Source organism: Canis aureus, chromosome 7 (assembly GCF_053574225.1).
Source record: "Canis aureus isolate CA01 chromosome 7, VMU_Caureus_v.1.0, whole genome shotgun sequence".
In the NCBI taxonomy this organism is placed as follows: domain Eukaryota; kingdom Metazoa; phylum Chordata; class Mammalia; order Carnivora; family Canidae; genus Canis; species Canis aureus.
Genome location: NC_135617.1, coordinates 14,559,683 through 14,579,354, shown reverse-complemented (window position 1 = coordinate 14,579,354; position 19,672 = coordinate 14,559,683). Strand labels below are relative to the sequence as shown.

At 41.0% G+C, this 19,672-nt stretch overlaps 1 long non-coding RNA gene across 1 annotated transcript in view; it reads left to right on the top strand.

Annotated features, from left to right (window-relative positions):
- The first annotated feature begins 2,625 nt into the window (after nt 1–2,625).
- LOC144317077 (uncharacterized) overlaps nt 2,626–19,672 on the top strand; it is a 60,994-nt gene continuing 43,947 nt past the window's right edge. The window contains exons 1-2 of the long non-coding RNA XR_013382956.1: nt 2,626–2,811; nt 5,318–5,393. This is a non-coding gene — a long non-coding RNA (uncharacterized LOC144317077). The remainder of the gene's footprint in view (nt 2,812–5,317; nt 5,394–19,672) is intronic.

Here is a 19,672-nt window from a genome sequence, read left to right as displayed (position 1 = left end):
TTATGTCTTGGTTAGGTCCTATGACAGTAAAACTTTTTTAACATTTTTCTCCAGATGGCTTCTGTAAGTTTGGGTTGAAGAAAGCTACCTCTTTAAATTCTGCTCAAAGTCAGTGCCACTGTGAAGGGATGTCCAAACTCTCTGGTTACTATTCTAAATTCTATTGTCCTTCAGATTTCAACTTGGAAATCAGCTATCCTCTATTAATTTACTTACTCAACATGTATTTATCAATTGTCTATACTTTGTGTCATGCAATGGTGTTAAATATGAGGAACATGATGTCAGAAAAAACAAATTTAATCCCTGGAGCTTAAACTTTAGTGGAAGAGACAATTAGTCACTCAAATACACATTACTCAAGCAAAATTAAGAGGAGGGTGCAAAGAAGTCTTCCTTAAAGAAGCGACCCTCAGTTGAGCTCTAAAGGAAGCTTAAGGGTTAACTAGGCAGAAAGAAGAGTGAAGAGGGTCTCAGGTTTATGTGCAAAGTTCCCGTGGTTGGGGGATAGCAGTACCAATGTGGAACACATTTAAGGCTGAAATGGTGAAATAATGGCAGGGTGGCCTTGGTATGGAATGCTGCTGGAGAGACCCTGAGATCTGAGTATGTGAGGCATTATCTGTTAGGTTAAATGGTATTGCTTTTATTCTAAAAATAACAGAAAGCTATTCGTAGACAAGATTAGATGCTTTTGACCTTGCATTGTAATTGTCTTTTATTTATTGTTCTGCACTTATGCTTCATCAGGGCAGGTTCTATGCTGTTTCATTTTAACTCAGATCCTGAAACACTGCTAAGCACAAAGTAATTGTTCAACAGTTTTGTTGAATTAATGAATTATTAGCAAGACCTTCTTGATGAGTGATCTGAAACAGGGCTTTATAGTCAGGGAAGATGAGTGAGGCTGATGAATGTGACAGTTCAGGAATTGGCTACTTGTGTGGGTGAATCAGAGGGCATGATAAGAAGGCTGGAGGTCAGTTAATGGGTTAGGCAGTACAAGGAAGATCCAAGTAAGGCTTTGGGCAGCTCTGACTCTTGGATGAATGAGACTTATTCTGGGAACGTCCTCCAGACTCTATAAAGTTGTAGAAAAGGAGTTTTGCCTTCCACCTAGACAAGAAGGTACTCTGACAGCTTGTTTACCGGGGTTGGGCATATACCCAAAACTTGGCAAGTCATGTGGGTTGTTAAATCATCACTTCAGGGTAAGAGAGGCCATCTCCCCCTATTTTCCACTAGTTCTGAAATTATTTACCTTTGGTTTTGATGTGGCTGAGGGATACCATTTCAAAACCACTTATGTGACTCTGCCATTGTTCAGCTCTTATCATCTGCACAGGTAATCATGGGCTCTGTGTATCACAGGGGTTATTACTATCAGTAGTAGTGGTAATAGTAGTAGTTGCAGGAATAGTATGGCTGTTAAGAAACTAAAATGAACTTATGTAAATGTAGACCTAATTTGGTTATAAACGGAGACAACCTAGCTGTGAGTCCCCCGCCTTGACCAACTAGACTGTGAATCTATCTCATACCAGGTCTCTTCAGAAGTTGCAGGTAAAAGGACTTCACAAGGTGGGGTTGCCATTCTTCCAGGCAGCCAAGAAAGTAGTGCCAGGAGGAGAACAAAGTGCTGGAGGCAGTCCATGGCCATCTGTGGACTGAACTACCGCTTTTGTCTAGGAGGTTAGAAACGGTGGGGGTGTGTACGAGCTTCCTGAGACTGGGAGCAGCCTGCAGACAAGCTTTCCCAGACTGCAGCCAATCCTGTGGAGTTCCTGGTGGGGGGCCCACCTGAAGGGGAAGCCACCCAGAGCACACGCGGGAGAAATGTAGGAGAAATTATATCTGGTAGGATGCTTTGCCTAAATCTAACAGAAACCCTAAGGCAAAGCAAACCCCTACAGCAAAGCAAAAACACTAAGGCCATTTTTGGTCGTTCAGATTATGCAACTCAGAGGCAGACTTTGCATACCGATTAGGCCTCTGACTGCATCTCCTGGCAGTTTTCTCTGCTCTTTCCCCTCTGGCTTTGTCCTTAGGGTCTTCTTGCTTGTGAGGTTTCTGTTCATAGTAAGGCCTTCCGGTTCACACAGCAGGAAAGGGATTAAACAACAATCACCGCCCAAAGGAAGACAAATTCTTCGGTCGGTCGAATTCCGTCAGCTCAGTTTAAAGGCTCATCCGCGACCTCTAGCAATTTCTAGAATACTATCGGCTTTTTGAAATAAATCTGGGTTCTTGGCTCACTGATTAGCAAAAGGGGTACCACGATCGGCTCAGAGGCATCCTTGCAGCTAAAGACAAGTTCTGCTGAATCACGCGCTTGGCATGGGGAGGAGGGTATATACTTGAGCAAAACGTGCTTCCGTTAGGGAAGACAAAAGGGCCAACGGATGCTGAACGAGCAATGGCGGTAAAATAACCGCCGCTCATGCTCCCTCAAAGCGTTCGAATACACTAACCGTTTGGGCGTCTCTCCACTTCGCGCTACTTCAGCTTCGCGAGGCGCCACTGAACGACGACGCTTCCCAGCATCCCCCGCTCTAGCGTGCGCGCGAGTAACTCCCGCCCAGCTAATGCGCCTGCGCGAGATTTGAAAAGGGGTCAAAGGTGGGCGAGATTTTGAAAGGAGTGCGAGATTTGAAAGGAGTGGGTGAGGATTTGCTTTTCCCCCGCCGGGTCGGGGGCGCTTGTGTCTTGTAAGCTTGGGAGTTTCCCCGGTGGCATCTGAAAGTTGGCGGCGCCTGGCACGGAGGTCAGGGAGGGGGCCGAAGAGAGTGAGCGAGCGAGCACTCCAGAAGGGTAGGTGACAGCTTTAACAAGCCAGGGCACTTATGCGGGAGGCTTGGCCTCTGTCGCTAGAGGAGTAGGTCTCCACACCCGCCCACCAGAATCTTTTTTTTTTTTTTTTTATTTTTATTTATTTATGATAGAGAGAGAGAGAGAGAGAGAGAGGCAGAGACACAGGCAGAGGGAGAAGCAGGCTCCATGCAGGGAGCCCAACGTGGGATTCGATCCGGGGCCTCCAGGATCGCGCCCTGGGCCAAAGGCAGGTGCCAAACCTCTGCGCCACCCAGGGATCCCCCGCCCACCAGAATCTTAAAAGTTTACCCAGCAGCCGTCACAAGGTTCAGTTGCCTTATACCGTCTAGATGGTCGCAGCACCACATTGCTGCCCCAAGGCCCGGTCCTTGAAAATAATTTCTACTGTGAAAATGGTGGGCACAACGGACACTCCAGGACCGGGCAGGGGGTGGGGTGGCGAGGAGCTTCCTGTTTCTTGCTGTGGTCCGGCTTGCAGGTCGACTCGAGGCACGTCCCCTCCATGACCGCCTCCCCCAGACTGGCACAGAGCCGTTGTGGGGGATTCGTGGAAGCCTTCAGAGACAGGTCGAGATCGAAGCTTCGTGGGTAACTCAAGGCAAGTGGTGGGAGCAGTGGGGTTTCTGCTGCAGTGGCTGCGTCTGGGGGTGAGACCGGTTGCGTTGCTTCTGGCTGCGGGACGTCAAAGCTAATTCCCTGACCCTCTTAGAAATCATTGTAATATATCTCTCGGCTGTGTGGACAAACTAGATTCTGTGGTGTTGTGTTCAGCCCGTCCGTCATTCAGCAAATAGCGTGCACAACACCAGAAAGGGACTTGTTGGGGATCCCTGGGGGGCTCAGCGGTTTGGCGCCCGCCTTCGGCCCAAGGCGTGATCCTGGAGACCCGGGATCGAGTCCCGCATCGGGCTCCCTTGCAGGGAGCCTGCTTTTCCCTCTGCCCGTGTCTCTGCCTTTCTCTGTGCATCTCTCTGTGTCTCTCATGGAAAAATAAATAAATAAAATCTTTAAAAAAAACAAAAACAAAACAAAACAAAAAAAACCTAAAAGGGACTTGTTTGTTCCTTAGCAGTCCTTGTACCTTTAGACAAACAACCCCAAATACGAGTTTGTCGCTTATCTATGATTAGTTATTGATCAAAATCCCACTCTCTGTGACAGGGAAAAGTTTCAGAGCTCAGATTGGGGTTTCCAATGGTAAGTAACCTTTTTTTTTTTTTTGGATTTTTTTTATTTTAGAGAAAGAGAGAGAGTGGGAAAGATCATCGCAAGCAGACTCTGCGCTGAACATGGAGCCCATGCAGAGTTCGATTTCACTCTGAGATCCTGACCTGAGTCAAAATCAGACTCAGTTGTTTAACCGACTTCACCACACAGGCACCCCTGGGAAGTAACTGCTTGACCACATGAAACTTTAGAGGTGATGAAGAACTTTAGGAATACCTTTGTCAAAAAATAACAAAAATGGAAACATAAAGGTGCCTGGATGGCTCAGTTGGTTAAGTGTCTGCCTTCGGCTTAGGTCGTGATGCCAGGGTCCTGGGATCCCGCCCTGCATTGGCTCCCTGCTCAGTGGGGAGTCTGCTTCTCCTTCTGCCTGCCACTCTCCCTGCTTGTGCTCTCTATCGAATATGTTTATATTTAAAAATATTTAAAAAAAATTTTTTTAAAAATGGAAACAAAATCCATAAAAAATACCATTCACAATATGCCTGGTGCACTGGCCACAAGATGGGACATTATTTATTTAGCTTTTTTCTAATATACCTAAATGTTGATTACATTTCTAGCAAAGAGAAACACAAACTCAAAAGTCATGCATATGCTTTTCCTAAGTGTATTTGATGTATTAAACATGACATAAAATTAAACATATTCAAATTGAATGAATCATTTTAACGTTTAATGAAATGCTAGAGTCTCCAGTGTAAGATTGTAAGATGGCAGAGTAAAGCCTGACCTTGAAACCTTCCTGCCAGCAAACCCAGCAGTTGAAATAATACGTGGATATATCAACCCACCAACCAAGCAAACACACTGAAGGTGAAGCCAGCGAATTGCTCTAGTAGCTAAGATTTTTAGATTTAGCAAACAATAATATAGGATGCCCCATTAAATTTGAATGTCAGGTAAATGATAAAATGATAACATTTTTTTTATTTAAAAAAATTTCCCCAATATTTGGGAAAATAATTATACTGTATTTTTCTGGCAATCCTACCAATAGCAATCGAAGGGAGGAACAGGCTGGTGGCTGTGAAAGAGTAGGACCAAGTTTTCTGAGAATTAGCAAATTTCCATGCAGCTCCCAACTCCTCTTTCTCGCAACCATTATAGGGAAAAAGATGACCAAAATTCTAGATAATCCCATTAATAATCCTCAGTTTGACAAAAGGCAGAAAGCAGGGTGTAGGCAGCTTAGAAATGAAACAATTTCACAGAGGTAGAATGCCTTCTCACTATCTCTATGATCCCCTCCCTGCAGAGAGGATAACCACTGGAGTCCACCATGCTGGAGCCCCTGCTGGCTGGAGAGGAGAAGCATGCTTGGTGTGCCATCAGTGAGTAATAATTTAGCCAAAGAAATGAAATGGTCTGAGATCTGGATTAAGCCAGTGTCTTGCTGTGAGAGGTGGGGGTAAGTGGGTATAGGTGGAAACAGATGAAACAAGGGCAGCCATGGGTTTGTCAGTAATAGTTGAAGTTGGGGGAGGGGTATATGAGGTTCATTAATCTAGTCTTTTTTTTTTTTTGGATGTATTTTAAATTTTCCATTATAAAATTTAAAACCTTACCAAATAGAGGACAACATATACCCATTGGGAAGAAGATGGAAAAAGTATAAGTAAGACAATTTCCTGGTCTCAGCTGAATTCAGTAAATCTTGCCTTCAAAAAAATAGACATTTTACTTAAAGCTATCAAGATATTCTTCAGAAGAAAGAAAATGATAATTAACCAAATCAGGAGATAGAAATGGGGAGAAAAATAGGAAGAAGAATAATTTATGGAGGGGGGGTTGTTAGATACTGTATAATGTAAAATAAGAAATAGAGGTCTAAGTATAAAACTGAAAAAGACAGACAATGAGCAGACTATATGCTTAAAAAGCAACCCAGGTAAACAAACCTTTCGTGATAGTCCTTTTGCTGAGTAGGAGTAGGGGACGACAGCCTGATCACTCTTCGGTCAAATTCCCCATCAACTTTTCTCTCATGGTAAAATGGAGATTTCCTTTCTTTTTTTCCAAGATTTTATTTACTCATGAGAGACACAGAGAGGGAGGCAGAGACACAGGCAGAGGGAGAAGCAGGCTCCCCACAGGAGTGGGGGACTCAGTCCCAAAACCCCAGGATCACTACCTGAGCCAAAGGCAGATGTTCAACCACTGAGTCACCCAGGCAACCCAAAATGGAGTTTTTTCACTCTGTCATTTCTTCCACCTTTATTAGATGGTACTCTTCTGTAAAGAAGAATGTCCTTTATCAAATAAAGCTCCATTTATACTGAAGTACAGTTCATTCATGAAAGGCAGGGTATGTATTTAATTCTTTCCTTTAGTTGCCCATTTTCAAAGTAAGGAGTCTATGGCTTAGTTAATGTAGTCTAATAAGAAATGGTCGGTTCCTTCCCTCCTTATCTCTCTCATTGCCTTCATCCATCCTTCCTTCTTTCCTTTCCTCCCTCCCTCCTTTACTTCTTTCCTTCTTTCTAGGAGCGGCAGACTTTCCCTCTCTTTTTTTTAGATGTATATGAACTCAGATTTTATTTATTTTTTATTTTTATTTTTTTAAAAGATTTATTTATTTATTTATTTACGATAGAGACAGAGAAAGGCAGAGACACAGGCAGAGGGAGAAGCAGGCTCCATGCAGGGAGCCCGACGTGGAACTCGATCCCGGAACTCCAGGATCGCGCCCTGGGCCAAAGGCAGGCGCTAAACCGCTGAGCCACCCAGGGATCCCCTGAACTCAGATTTTAAATGTATTTAATTGGATCATATCCTTGTTGCGATTTTAATTAGAACAAATCAGTGGTACACTTTTTTTAGACCACCAGGGAAATCTGTGAATTGGGCATTAGCAAATAATAAAGGATTACTAATAATTTTGTCAGATGTAATAGTGATACTGTGTTTAGGAGAAAAAAATGTCTCATTTTTAAAAGAGATCAATACTGAAGTTTGGGGGCACCTGGGTGGCTCAGTTGGTTAAGCGTCTGCCTTCAGCTTGGGTCATGATCCGGGAGTCCTGGGATTGAGCCCCACATCCGGCTCTTTGCTCAGCTGGGGCTCTGCGTCTCCCTCTCCTTTGGCTTGCCTGTGCTCTTGCTCTTGCACTTTTTCTCTCTCTCTGTCAAGTAAGTAAATAAAATCTTAAAAAAAATGCTGAAGTTTGAATACTTGATATTTGCCTTAATTACTTCAGCAAAGATAAAAAGATAAAAGATAGAGGAGCAAATGTGGCAAAATTGTGACAATTTTTAAATATGAGGGAAAGGTATATGGGAAATTGTTGTACCATTCTCTCTTCTTTTGTGTATGCTTGGAAGGTTTCATAATACAATTTTTTAGAAGCTTAGATTGAAAACATACACTCAATCCATTTTATTAACAAAGATCACCATGATATATTAAGGGGGAAAAGAAATCAGTGTACATTTTTTAAAAGAGGAAATAAGTATTTCTTTGTGTTTGTGGTTGTGGCCAACAAGAAATGAACTGCTTTAAGTAAAAGAAGTCAGACAGAGAAGGACAAATACTATATGATTTCACTTACATGTGGAATCTAAAAATAAAGGAAATGAACAAGCAGGAAAACCAAATAGACTCTTACATACAAAGACAAAGTGGAGTTGCCAGAGGCGAGATGAGTGGGGAAAGTGGGTGAAATAGATGAAGGGGATTAAGAGGTATAAAAGTCTAGTTAGAAAATGTCAGAGAGATGAAAAGTGCAGCACAGGGGATATAGTCAATCATGGTGAGCACTGAGTAATGTATAGAATTGTCAAATCAATGTGTTGTACACTTGAAACGAACATACCATTTTATGTCAATTGTACTTCAATAATAGTAATTTAAAAAAAAATGAGCTGTTTAAAGCATCTTTCTGAATTGTGGCAGGTAGCCTAAAGTCCAGACATCCAGCAGATGGCGCTCTGTGCCCATTTATTGTGGTGAAGGATGCGCTCCACACTTTCTGCTTCCCAGTGTAGATGCAAACCCCGAGCATTCTACAGTGTCAAAATCAACACTTTGTTTTCAGAATGAGCATCTGCCTTAGAAATGACCCAGCTGTCCTTTTGGATTTGGAGTTTGTCTTTCAGTTGTGCCCCAAGTTTGGGTCTAATTCTGTAACATGATTCACCTGAAATCTGGCAGGAGTGTGACACAGTGGCAAGAGCCCTGGATTGAGCACCTGCAGCTCTTATACTTGGTGACTTCTGGCAAGGCTCTTAGAGCCTCAGGTTTCTTGCCTGTAGACTACAGGTGTTGGACCAGATGATCATTAAGATCCACTTCTTCCCTCACTTTCTGTGACTCTGGGGTTCTGCTTCCAAAATTCAGCCTTCCCTGGGAGGGGACATGAAAGACACCAAAGAAGTATCTTTGATGAAAGCAAGTTAGTGGATGGTGAACCAGTGTAGCAGAGAGAGCACAAATAAGAGAGTAGCGGGGGAAGCAACAATGAAAGAAGGTGGTGCAAGCCCCAGAGATTGGACTCTGAACTTTAAGAAACTGCAGAGCCAGCTATAACTATTTAGTGAGTGGCAGAGGAGAGATTCAAGACTATTTCTGTCTCTGAGGCCCATTGCTTTTCCCTACAGCATGAAGCTGCCATCCCCCCTCTCCCATTCCCAGGGAATGTGGGTTTTGTAAAGTGAACTAAGGCAGTGGGGACCATGGGGCAACACAGCTATTTCTTTTCCTGCCAGCAGCTCTACTCCCCTCTGTAACTCAGAATCTAGCGTCAACTTTCTCCTCTGAGTCTCTTTTCTGCTCTCAACCCCTCATCCAACCTCTCTTTCACAGGATAGTTCAGGTTTAATTCTCAGATCCTTCTGAGAAATGTTCTTCCTTCCTTGACTTACTCTTTGCCTTCTCTCATTGTTGATATGGAATCCCATAACAGATTCAAGTGGTGTGCACCAGTTCAGGGATGGGAGGTTTAGAGGGATACTTCTGAGCTGTCACTAGAGTGTCCTGATGATAGTGTGCCCCATATATGGTGGTGGCTGGTGTCTGTGAACAAGCTAGGTGGCATCTCAGAACATTTGAAATTTGTCTTTATGTTTCGCTGATCAGATTAGATCCCTTTCTGATTTTCTACTTTCTCAACTTCTGTGATGTTTATTATCTAAAAGAACCTTTGTTCATTGTTTTTAAATATTGTTTGTTATCTTTTCATGTCCTGTCTCATGCCATCAGCTATTCTGTGTGCACCTTGGTTATGGAAACTGTTTCAGAGCTACACTTAACACAATTTTTGCACACTGCAGTGCAGTGCCTTTCACTTGCAGGCGTACAAACAAGTGTACTTGGATTTACTCACATCTAAATTTCCTTTAGTGTACTTTTCCACCTGGGAAAATTCCTGGTTATTCTAGAATGGATTTCAGTTTGACCTTTTAAGTCCTTTTTTTTTTTTTCCTCCCACATTTTCATTTAATCATTTTGCAGCTTTTCCCAATTTTCTTCACATGATGATATTGGCTATAAAAGGAGATGAGACCAACTCATTTCTGTTTTGCTGCCCCTAACTAGTAGAGTTTGTGGGTTAAGTGGAGGGGAAGGTAGGAGGAAAAGGTGGCAGCTGGTGAAAATGAAGTTTCTGAATAATTTGGAGTTTGTTATTCATGTCCTTTTACGTGGTAGATGAATAAATTAAGATGTAAAAACGAAGTTAGCATTTTATGATTCTATTGTTTCTCATTAAATATGAGGCTTAGCTACATGCAAATGCACAAGGTGTCATTCTTTCATTGTCATTCTCTGCTGAAAGAAGAGGCCAGCTTCTGAGCCATATTCCAGAAAGAGCACTCAACACTTTAGTGGGTGGTAGGTATGCAGGGCAGTCTGCTGTGTTCAGAATGGGTCACAAGGCTGGGCAGAAAAGGAGGCAGGTGGCTAGATGCAGTCTGTGTGGTATTAGATTGTGGTTTCTGTGTTCTGAATCTGTGCAGCATGTTATCTTGAAAAGGTTCTCAGTAAGTCGCAGTCAGAGGCCAGGAAAGCTACCTCATGGGTTTCACTGCTGATCGAGTCATAGACATTAGCTATCCTCGCTAGGGTGACAGAACAGAGTGTCAGGGCCATTAGTCTTCATCCTGTTTTCCCTTCCACTCAATAAATGTTTGCATAATGATGAAATCCAAGAGTCACTCCTTCTAGCACATTGGGAAGAGGACATCTCACATCCATTCCTGAGTCAGTTCTTTAAACTTGAAAATACTGCCTACTCAAAGCTGTGTCTGGAGCTGACTTTATTGGGGGGTTTTGAAGTCACTGAGGCAGTTCAGAGCAGGATGTCTGAGCGCACAGTCACAAAGAAGCTCATTTTGAAATTGAACACTAAACACACTGTCCTTTGCTCACTCATTTTCCCTAGGTAATCTTTCTTCACAGACCCCCTACCTGCTACTGTGCTGTTCTTCCCCTGACATCTCTCCTGTTTTCTTTGGATCCTTCCATTTCTGGGTTGTGACCTGGCACTCCAACAGCCCTTCATTCCACAGAGCCATTTCATTCTCCTTGTTTCCAGTTTTTCAGAAGCTCATCTTTCTGTGAGCAAATGGTGCGGGGAAGTGCTTTGTTAATAAAATGCCATCCCCCTCAGAGAAAGACGTAAGGAGACAGAAATAGTTGCCATTAGTTGAGCACGTGTATGTGTGGGCATGTGCCTGAGTTCCCACTGTGCCATACTCTCTGTGTATAGGGTCTTGTGATAGATATTTTAGAATAACATTTTCTAAGCTTTTTTGGAAAGACATATGGAAAATACAGTAAGGAACATATTTTACTTCACCACTCGTGAAATAAATATAAACATATAGGTGTGCGTATATTTACATACATATGCATATATGTGTACATGAAACAATGGCTTTGTTGAAAGGGCTGTGTTCTAATATTTTGTATTCTATTTTATTTGTTTTAAAAAATATAGTCCTGACCCCCTCACTTGATTTCAGAACCCATAATGGGTCATTATCTGAAGTTTGAAAAACATTGCCTTGAGATACACTGAGGTCTGTAAAACGAGGATTTCTGCTCTCATAATCTCCACAACTGCATTATACATTGCCAGCTTCCTTGCTATAATTCAGTAGGAATAAACTTCCATATCCTGCTTTTAGCAAGTAATCCTGAAAAGCTAATACAACCCCAACCTTAAGTCACGCTACCTGGACCGTCCTCATAAATAACATAAATCAGCATTTGAAGACTTCAGTGGCAGCTTTTATTCTGGAATTTCTCAAACCAATGTTTAAAAAAATAAATGATTTAGTATAACATGACAGCAAATGTGGGAAGTGGAGGCAACAACTATCTCTCATCATATACTTACTTTGTTAACATTTAACTATAGCCTTTAACTATTTAACTATAGCCTTTCTTGCTATGCATATCCAAACTTGTTATTGTGGACCTTTTTTTTTTAAATGCAACTGGAAAACTTGTTACTTTTGTTACCATCTCAGGCAAGAATAAGAATCCACACAAAGGGACTCCCATGTACGCAGAGGAGCACACTTGCACATGCACTAACACACACACACACACACACTCTCAAAGAATGGAGAATAAAAGTTTCACTGCTTTAATATTAAATCTCACTTTTCTCACATTTCTTAGGTTTTCACACCTATAGTCTGGCTAATCTATTTCTAGGCAATTCTCAGCAGAAAAAATTATGAAAGTGATAGCTGGATTGTAATGTGTGAAAAAGCTCTTAGCACAGATTTGAATACATTTGGGAGGGGTAAGAGTATCCTAGATTGTCAGAAAATAAAGAGACGTGTTTTATTTTTATTTTTTAAAAATATTTTATTTATTTATTCATGAGAGACAGAGAGAGAGAGAGGCAGACACACAGGCAGAAGGAGAAGCAGGCTCCATGCAGGGAGCCCAATGCGGGACTCAATCCCGGGTCTCCAGGATCACACCCCGGGCTGCAAGCGGCGCTAAACCGCTGTGCTACCGGGGCTGCCCAAGAGATGTGTTTTAAATAATGACTTCCACATACCAGCCTTTGAGAGTATCTTCCATAATTATCTTAATGGTTCACCTAAAGCGGGGGGAAATACTAAATTATTTCTGAGGATAGGGTAAGTCAGAATTAGGTGAGATTTCTAGGCCCTGTGTAAAAATTTGAGGCCTGAGTTAATTGCTGTAGTATTGTGTAATGTTTCAGTCATGTGCCTAGTATTTCTTTTTCTAATGAATAGAACCACTTACCAGTGACCTACACTCCTATTTTATAGAATATTTTTCACTTTTCATTTAGTTGATATGTATGTTCTTTGTAGTTTGGGGCATTGGTCTTCGTGATCTTTTATACTAGATAGGGGAAAGGGATTTTATTTCTGGGGAGTGATGCTCACTGCTTGGAGCTCTTGAAGAAGATGAAAGGGGATCTTGATCTTAAGGCAAATACCTAGAGTTAAGATTGAAGATGGCAATTCCAAGCTGATATAAAAGAGATAGCATTTTTGCAAATGTAAAATGAATAATTTAAACTTTCTACTTAAATTATTTTCTTGTTCCATTCCCTTTTTAGCCTAAGCCATGAAATTTACCCGTCCATAACAGGAGAGGATGATGCAATACAGAAGAATGCTAGATATTAGTTATTGAAAGAGTGATATAGGGGGCTGGGTGGGGGAGAGAGAGAGAGAGATTGGGGGTAGAGGGAGATGAAGATGGGAGGGGGGAGAGAGAGAGAGAAGAAATAGAAAGCCCCCCCCCCCCCCACACACATACGTGCTAGGCTTAGAGAACTTGAACATAGAATTTTAGAGTGGTATAAAGAATGGTATAAGAGTAAGCAGGAAGAGAATGTGGGAAAGGGTCTCCTCTTGGACCTAAGGGGTGGTGAGAAAGAGACAGAGAAAGGAGACAACTCTCTGTTCCATATGGTCAGCCAGAGTACAGATGATGTTATTAGAAATTTGAGAGAATACCAACGTTGGAGGTGATATATTCAGCTTTTTATCTGGGACTTCATGAAGGGTGCCCTCTACCTATTTGTGATAGTCTAACAGAATAGTGTAGCCAGACAGCAAATCTAGTTGGACTCTTGTCTCTCTCAATTCCCGTGTGGTATAGATGTTAGGTTTAAAGTCAGAGAATCTATCTTGGGCAACCTCACACCCCTGCAGGGTCAAGGTGACCTCACAGTAGAAACTGAAAGTGGAATGAATACCCAAGCCTGGGGAACCACATGGAAGATGTACCAGAGACTTAGCATGGTCTCTAGCCATTGAAAGCCAAGAGAAATGAAGCTGAATATTTTAAAATGTAGCATATTAATACAAAGTTTGAGGTATAGTAAGGCCAACAGATCAGGACAGGCTAGCCATTGAAAAGATAGTTATGGTTTCTAAGGCGGAGGGCATGCATGCCATTGGGAGCTACACAGGAAAGCAATGAGTTAATCAGGAGGCAGAGAGGAAGAGAACTATTGGCAGTCAGTAACCTTTTTTGTGGTTTCTGTGGGAAGGAATAAGCTATTTAAGTTTGGGATTGGCTCTGAGTAATTTCAGCAGGCTCTGGGGCATTTGGGGCTGTGCCTAGTTGTCTGGGACCTGGGCCTTGGATAATTAGGTCAGGGGTATAGTGGCCCAGAGTGTGAGAACCCAATAAAGGTGGTGGGTATGGACTCTGGGTTTTCTTGTTTGTGTTTGAATACCCCCACTCCCCAAGAGGAAGAGTCCTCTCTAGAGAGGGTGCAGTGTGGGCAACAGGTAGTCAAAAGGTCAAGGCAGGATAACTCAGGCATATTATTGGGTTGTCTAGAACAAGATGTTTTGGCATATGCACATAGGATAGATGTTAAAGCATCAAGTTTACGGAAGTTAGAAATGTGATTGGTTAATATACTGAGCCAATAGTAATATTCCACCAGACCCTGGCTAAGCCAAGAAAGAAAGGCCACACATTTACAGCTGCAAATAGCAACAGTGGAAACCAGCAGAGTGCTAGAGGATGGTCAGGTCAACCATGTTCCATATGGATGCCAAATATCAACTTGGAGTGGAGTGGTAAATGTAAATAAGAGAAAAGACTGAGTACTTTTACCCAAAAAGCGAATATACCTAGTAAAAGTTTGCCTTATTTATTAGATTGGATGGTAAGTTAACTGAAATTAGACTATGCCCCCATACACTGGGGTCTATGAGGGAGATCATGTCAGTTGGAAACAACACATACTGTGCTTTTGCTGAGTAGTGGAGGTTGTTGTGAGTGAATTTGCAGTCCCATTGCAATGATGACATTTCTTTCACCTGAACCCTTATAGTATTAAGGTAGTTTTTTATGCTGGGAGAGAGTTGGAACCAGAGAAAAAATTGAAATCTGGGGCTAGAAAAAGAGGTCTTCTTTTCTTGTTCATAAAGAATCATTTTAGAGTTAGGCAGATGATACTGATACCTAGCTCTCATTGTGTTATGGGGCTCATGGTACCAATGAACTCTTCTAGAGTTCTGTGAGCTTAACTAATACTTGGCCTTCTTTTAAATAACTACAGGACCCGCAAAGGCCTTACATACTAAAAAGAGGCTTGGGGACTCTTTACATTATTAACTAATACTCATTACATTATTTAATTTTTTTAAAAAATATTTTATTTATTTATTTATGAGAGACACAGAGAGAGAGGCAGAGAGAGAAGCAGGCTGTATGCAGGGAGCCCGATGTGGGACTTGATCCTGGGCCTCCAGGATCACGCCCTGGGCTGAAGGCGGCGCCAAACCGCTGAGCCACCCAGGCTGCCCCTACACATTACATTATTAATTCCATTCCAGTTTTTAGGAATCATTAGCCACTTTATTGTTTGAGTTGGTAATATTTTGCACAGATACCAAGATTAAAACATGTTACCTCCTTTCTTAATTACCTTCAATACATGGTGAGTGCCTATTACGGGTTCGGCATTGTTTTGAGTACTGAAGATGAGAAGATGAAGAAGATGTGGATATGCCCTTAAGGAGTATAATGAAGAATCCAGAAAAAGCAATTATCAAAATGGTAGAAGAGACTGTTGGATTCTAAAGGGTGTGGTTTTGGAAACTTGAGAATGACTTTCTGGAAGAGAGGTTATTTAATCTGAGAAAGGGACAGTAGGAATCAGCCAGGTGAAGAGTGAACAGAAGAATATGAAAAGATCTAAGGAGAAAGCATTAGTTCTTGAGAAGTAAAAGAAACCCTATTGAAACTTGTATAACTACACTAGTATTAGTATAAATTGGCTTCCATGGACTATCATATTGCCAGAAATATTCCCCAAATCTTGTGTGTGACTCACCCAGCTGTCTGTAATTTGGGCACTGATAGACCTAGGCACATACTTTAGCTTTGAAACATTAAAGAATTTATTTAATGTCTCTGAGCTTCTGTTTCTTCAACTGTAAAATGAGGATTATAACTTCTTTGAAGAATTATGAAGATTGAGGTAAGTATGAAGAGATCATGTATATTTCTCCTCTTTCTGTACTTCAAACAGTTGATGGAATTCCTTGGCTTTTTGACATTTTTCCTAATTAGGAGATATTACTAGATTTTATCCCACTTTTTAAGCTTATAACATTTAATAGGAGAGGTTTTTTTTTTTTTTTTTTTTTCCCCTTTCCTGTATAAATGCCAAAGTAAACTTCAAGAGTAGGGACCAAAGGGGTGATAATTTTTTCTTTTTTCACAAGTGATTCTTAGCAGCTAAGACAAAAAAGTGTTACCTCTGAGGGTTAAGTCATCAAAGGACAGAGGAGCTACTTTGGAAAAGGATCAGAAATGGAATAATGGGCAGAACTCTTATTTGTCACATTCTTGGTGTTTCATGACCTAGGGAGACAGTGACAATTAGTTATAGCATTCTCCCTGCAAGCTGAGATGAGGCTTCAGAATCCTCAACATTGCATTTCCGAGGAAGAAACTAAGGAAGCAAAGACTTCCTTGGGGGAAAGAAAGATTTCCTTTTCCACGTAGAGGTGTTGTCTTCAGGTTAGAATCTGTTTCCATGGAACAGCAGCCTAAGGGGCCTATTGGGCTGAGTTGCTGTTGGGTGGGTTCCCACCTGATCAGATCAATACTTGGAGCATTTAAGATTATGGAGCATGTAATGGGGGATTTTTTTTGGTTATGATTTTGTTTGCTTATTTATTTATTTTAATTCTGAAGCCTAATTTTTCTGGTGCCTAATAAAAATTAAAACCTAGTTTATAAGTAAAGCCTCAAAAAAAGTCAGGAAATTATGACAAGTTATAGTATTGATACCACATTTCAAATTATAGTTTATTAGAAGAAAATTTCATAGACCAAGATTCCATTTTTCTTTCCTATTCATGAAGGTAACAATCTTATGATTGCATTTTTTATTCTTCCATGAGTGATTAGAACAGATGGCAAAGTCTTCACAGGCTGATCCTGATTTATAACCTCTAGTTTCAAATGAACATGGGTCAAAATAATTTAATGATTATTACTCTATTCTTCTTCACCAGGAAACTACCAAGAAATTCTATAAAAGTGATAGAAACTCTTGCTAATTGTTTAGCGTCTTCATTTTTAAGTCTTTAAGGTCACCCTAAGTTATTATTCACAAGTTTAGACATTAGGAAACATTCACATGAACAAGTCAGGGACCCAGGCCTCTCAGAGGAAATGCTAATATTTTTTTTCTATTCTTTGTGGAATTCATTATAATTTAATATTTCATGTATTTGGGAAGAAGTATAACACACCCTGTAATATTCTAATGATATGCACTGTGCATTATCATGCTCCCAGAAGTCATGATTTGCCTAATCCTCAGTTGGCCAGGTCAGGGATATTGCAGAATGCTTCCTAACAGGTGCCCATTAAAGTCTGTGTGCTCTCAGTGGATCTTATCTGTTTAGTGCCATGGTCAAACTAGTGACTTGCCATGGAAAAGATCATTTCTAGCCTAAACAGTCATATTAAATAAAATATGTAATTTACCTGGAAAAGTTGAAAATGGGGGAATGTATGTTTTATTTTTGAGAATGTTGGAACATTTACAAAATCAACCCGATTATTACATTTTTCACACCACCATTTGCAAAATGTTGAGGTACAATGAAGGGCTATCTCTGTGTGTATATTTAATTAGTATTCATGGTACCTATTGCATGTTAGTTACATCCTAACTAGGTTTATAGCTGTTTCAGAATAGAAATATTGATATTATTTGATTTTTGCTTATTTTTTCCTGAAAATTACCTTCCCTGTTGTCATACTAAAATTTTTTTCTGATGTTTGCCTATAATTGTGGGAATATTTGGCGTTTCCTCCCTCTTTTCTCTTTCTCTTTCTCTCAACAGAGATTAAGTTAGATAAGTGCTTCTAGGTACGGCTACAAAGAGGAATCAGTTCATGGACACAGAGTACTGTAATTGTAAGCCATAAAGTGAAGATTGCTTTGAAAGGGTTAATCTAATGTGCTCAGGATTTTCAGTATGACAGGGCTGTTTTAAGATAAGCTCCAAACCATTGTGACTTAGATTATTGTCCTGGTGCCAGATAACCTTAAGGGTTATGTGACACTTCTTCCAATTAACCATGCTCCAGAAGTAAGGCTGATAAACTTGGGTCCTGGTCTGTGCAGAGCAACTCTGGGTAGGTGTCCTCCCATGGAGGGGGCAGCAGGCTGCTGCTGGTGAGGGCGGGGCTGCTTGGGAAAGGCCAGCTACAATCATAATGCTATGAAGCAGATTGTGCACTAACTGAGGCAGGATGCCAGAACATCGCTTAATCTCTCAGACCCTTATTTTCTTCATCTCTCAGCAAGATATACTTTTCCTTCATATCACTTATCACAGCTATACACTTAACTGTGTGATATTTAATACTGTTGGTCACTTTCATAAGTTCCAGATGTACAGGGATTGTGTGTGTTTTGTTCACCTTACATAACCCAGTTCCTAGCACAGAGCCTTGCATAGAATAGGTGGCCAGTAAATATTTACTGAGAGTACAAAAAAATAAAGTGGAAAATAATAACAAAGGTTTTTTAAAATGAAGATTAAGAAGTATTAACTATTTTTAAATGAATGCATGAATGAATATAAAATGCCTGGATGCTCTCTGGCTCAGAGTGAGTACTTAATAAATGGTCATGAGTTTCAGGTTAAATCATCTATGAGTTATTTAAGGGTAAATATATAAATTAAAGACTTTTAAAACTTCTTGATTACTTTTTGTCTAATATCATTCAGTGACATATCAGTATCACATAAGCCAACATTTTTACATGTGTCATCATTAGAACAGTGTTTATCCTGAAAAATAGGGACAATTTTTAGGGTTATTTGGTCTTTAGCAGGTGCAGAAATTATCTGGTATTAGAAATAGAAATGCTTCTCTTATGAAGATATAGAATGAGTTCAAATATTCTGAAAGTGAATCATTTTACATTTCTAGTTACACAACATAAAGCAATGAAAGCCCTGAATCCTGTTGTATGATTTAGCAATCAACTGGGAAATCTGTGTTCTGATGCAAATTTTGGGCATCAACTTCTACTCACCAAATCCCATGCACTTAGACTGAAAAATCAATTCATAGACAGAACCATCACACAGAACACTGAAGCATTCTCTAACTGGTCTAGCAATCTTTCAGTAATAATGATTGCATAGAAAATTCCACAGAGGGCTGTCTGTTGAGGATTTTCAGCTGTCAGGACTCTCAGCAGCTGGGGACTAAGCCCTTCAATCCGCCAGCAAAGTCTGGGTCACTATAGAAGATAGGATGGCAAGACTGAGAATGGTTGACTGGTGTGCCTGGTGTGTGGGTGGTGACTGGCAGTGGCTGGTGGCTGATGATGAGAGGGACACACTAGCTACTAAGTCTCTGCCTAGCACTAATGTAAGAAAAATTAGAGTAGGTTTGATTTGGAAAGATGTAGCCATAGGCATCAGGTCTAAAAATAGCCATCTTTATCATTTTCTTCTGTCACTGTATCTCTTGCAGTGAGTGGGTAGGATGGGGATTGGCCTAAGTTTACACAGCATTTGATGTAGTTTTTTACTTTCTAGGTATCTCTCACAGTTAGTTTCCTTTGTTGTGGCTTCTTTTTCCTCTTGAGTTACAGAAAATTCCCAAGTGATCTTTTCTCTGATGATTCTCTTCTGCATTTTCCCCTTTTGGGGGAAAGTTTTTTTGTTCAGGGACTCTTGATTCATTCAGAATCCCAAGAGAAAATCAAAGGCATACTCAAAATAGGATAATTCAAGGAGAGTTTACTTATGAAAGAACTCATATAAGTGTGAGTGGAGTCTAGGGGAAGCTCAAGGGGTGGTGTAGGGCTAGTATAAGTGTCACTGTCTGAAGAGACAGAGGTGGGAGAGGATACTGGAATCTAGAAAGAGAGCAGGGGATAGATACACTAGTGGTAACCTGTGAAAGGCATGGGCATTCTGAGGCAACCTCACAGGGAGGGAACCTAGGGAGTAAACAGTTTGACTTCACTTTCTTACCTCCCTCCAGTCTCCTGTTGGCAGAACCCAAGGTAAAGCCAAATGGTTCCATGATTTATATTCATCTGCACAGATCAGGCTCCTAGAGCAGACAGCAGGGTGAAAAAAGGTGGAAAGTAGATTTGGCA